Genomic DNA, 1987 nt, shown 5'->3' with positions numbered 1-1987 from the left:
GCAAGTTGTTCAGTTTCCATGTAGTTGTGCGGTTTTGAGTGAGTTTCTTAATCCTAAATTCTAATTTGATTGCACTGTGGTCTAAGAAATTGTTGTGATTTCCATTCTTTTGCATTTGTTGAGGAGTGATTTTCTTCCAATTATGTGGTCAATTTTAGAGTAGGTGCAATGTGGTGCTGAGAAGAATGTATATTCTGTGGATTTGAAGTGAAGAGTTCTGTAGATGTCTATTAGGTTTGCTTGGTCCAGATCTGCGTTCAAGTCCTGGATATCCTTGTTGATTTTCTGTCTCGTTGATCTGTCTAATATTGACAGTGGATTGTTAAAGTCTCCCACTATTATTGTGTGGGAGTCTAAGTCTCTTTGTAGGTCATTAAGAACTTGCTTTATGTATCTGGGTGCTCCTATATTGGGTGCATATATATTTAGGATAGTTAGCTCTTCTTGTTGCATTGACCCTTTTACCATTAGGTAATGCCCTTCTTTGTCTCTTTTGATCTTTTTTGGCTTAAAGTCTGTTTTATCAGAGACTAGGATTGCAACTACTACTATTTTTTTTTCTCTTTCCGTTTGCTTGGTAAATCTTCTTCCATCCCTTTATTTTGAGTCTGTTTGTCTTTGCACGTGAGATGAGTCTCCCAGGTACAGCACACTGTTGGGTCTTGACTTCTTATCCAGTTTGCCAGTCTGTGTCTTTTGATTGGGGCATTTAGGCCTTTTACATTTAACATTAATATTGTTATGAGTGAATCTGATCCTGCCATTTTGTTACTGGCTGGTTGTTTTGCCAATTAGTTGATGCTGTTTCTTCATTGCATCGTTGGGGTCTTTACCATTTGGATCCAATTAAACTTAAGAGCTTCTGCACAACAAAAAAAAGCAATCATTAGAGTGAACCATTAACCAACAGAATGGGAAAAAATTTTTGCAATCTACCCATCTGACAAAGGGCTAATACCCAGAATCTACAAAGAACTAAAGTAGATTTACAAGAAAAAAAAAAAAAACCCATTCAAAAGTGGGCAAAGAATATGAACAGACACTTTTCAAAAGAAGGCATTTATGAGGCCAACAAACATATGAAAACATGCTTATCAGCACTGGTCATTAGATAAATGCAAATCAAAACAACATTGAGATACCATCTCATGCCAGTTAGAATGGCGATCATTAAAAAATCTGGAGACAACAGGTGCTGGAGAGGATGTGTACTTTTATACTGTTGGTGGGAGTGTAAATTAGTTCAACCATTGTGGAAGACAGTGTGATGATTGATTCCTCAAGGACCTAAAAATAGAGATTCCACTTGACCCAGCAATCCCATTACTGGGTATATACCCAAAGGACTATAAATATTTCCATTATAAAGACACATGCACATGTATGTGTATTGCAGCACTGTTTACAATAGCAAAGCCTTGGAACCAACCCAAATGCCCATCAGTGATAGACTGGTTAAAGAAAATGTGGCACATATACACCATGGAATATTGTAGAGCCATAAAAAACAATGAGTTCATGTCCTTTGTAGGGACATGGATGAATCTGGAAACCATCATTCTCAGCAAACTGACACAAGAACAGAAAAACAAGCACCGCCTGTTCTCACTCATACACAGGTGTTGAACAATGAGAACACATGGACACAGAGAGAGGAACATCACACACAGGAGTATGTTGGGAGGTGGAGGGGGCAATGGGAGGTATAGTGAGGGGCAGGGAGGTTGGGGAGGGATGACACTAGGAGAAATGGCTGATGTAGGTGACAGGGGGATGGAGACAGCAAACTACTGTGGCATGTGTGTACCTATGCAATAATCCTGCAAGACCTGCACATATATCCTAGAACTTAAAGTACAATAAAAAAGAAGATATTACAAAGAAAGAAAGAGAGAGAGAGAGAGAGAGAAAGAAAGAGAGAGAGAGAGAAAGAAAGAAAGAGGAAGGAAGGAAGGAAGGAAGGAAGGAAGGAAGGAAGGAAGGAAGG

The 1987-nt window shown here is 38.9% G+C and overlaps 1 long non-coding RNA gene across 1 annotated transcript in view; it reads left to right on the top strand.

Moving 5' to 3' along the window:
- Positions 1-326: 326 nt before the first annotated feature.
- Positions 327-1987, top strand: part of LOC116532850 — an 11756-nt gene continuing 10095 nt past the window's right edge. Inside the window, exon 1 of the long non-coding RNA XR_004260977.1 lies at positions 327-345. This is a non-coding gene — a long non-coding RNA (uncharacterized LOC116532850). The remainder of the gene's footprint in view (positions 346-1987) is intronic.

Source organism: Sapajus apella, unplaced genomic scaffold (genome assembly GCF_009761245.1).
Source record: "Sapajus apella isolate SASKATOON/1434 unplaced genomic scaffold, GSC_monkey_1.0 scaffold3, whole genome shotgun sequence".
Lineage (NCBI taxonomy): Eukaryota > Metazoa > Chordata > Mammalia > Primates > Cebidae > Sapajus > Sapajus apella.
Note: the sequence above shows the minus strand (reverse complement) of the source record. Positions and strands in the feature narration are given on the sequence as shown.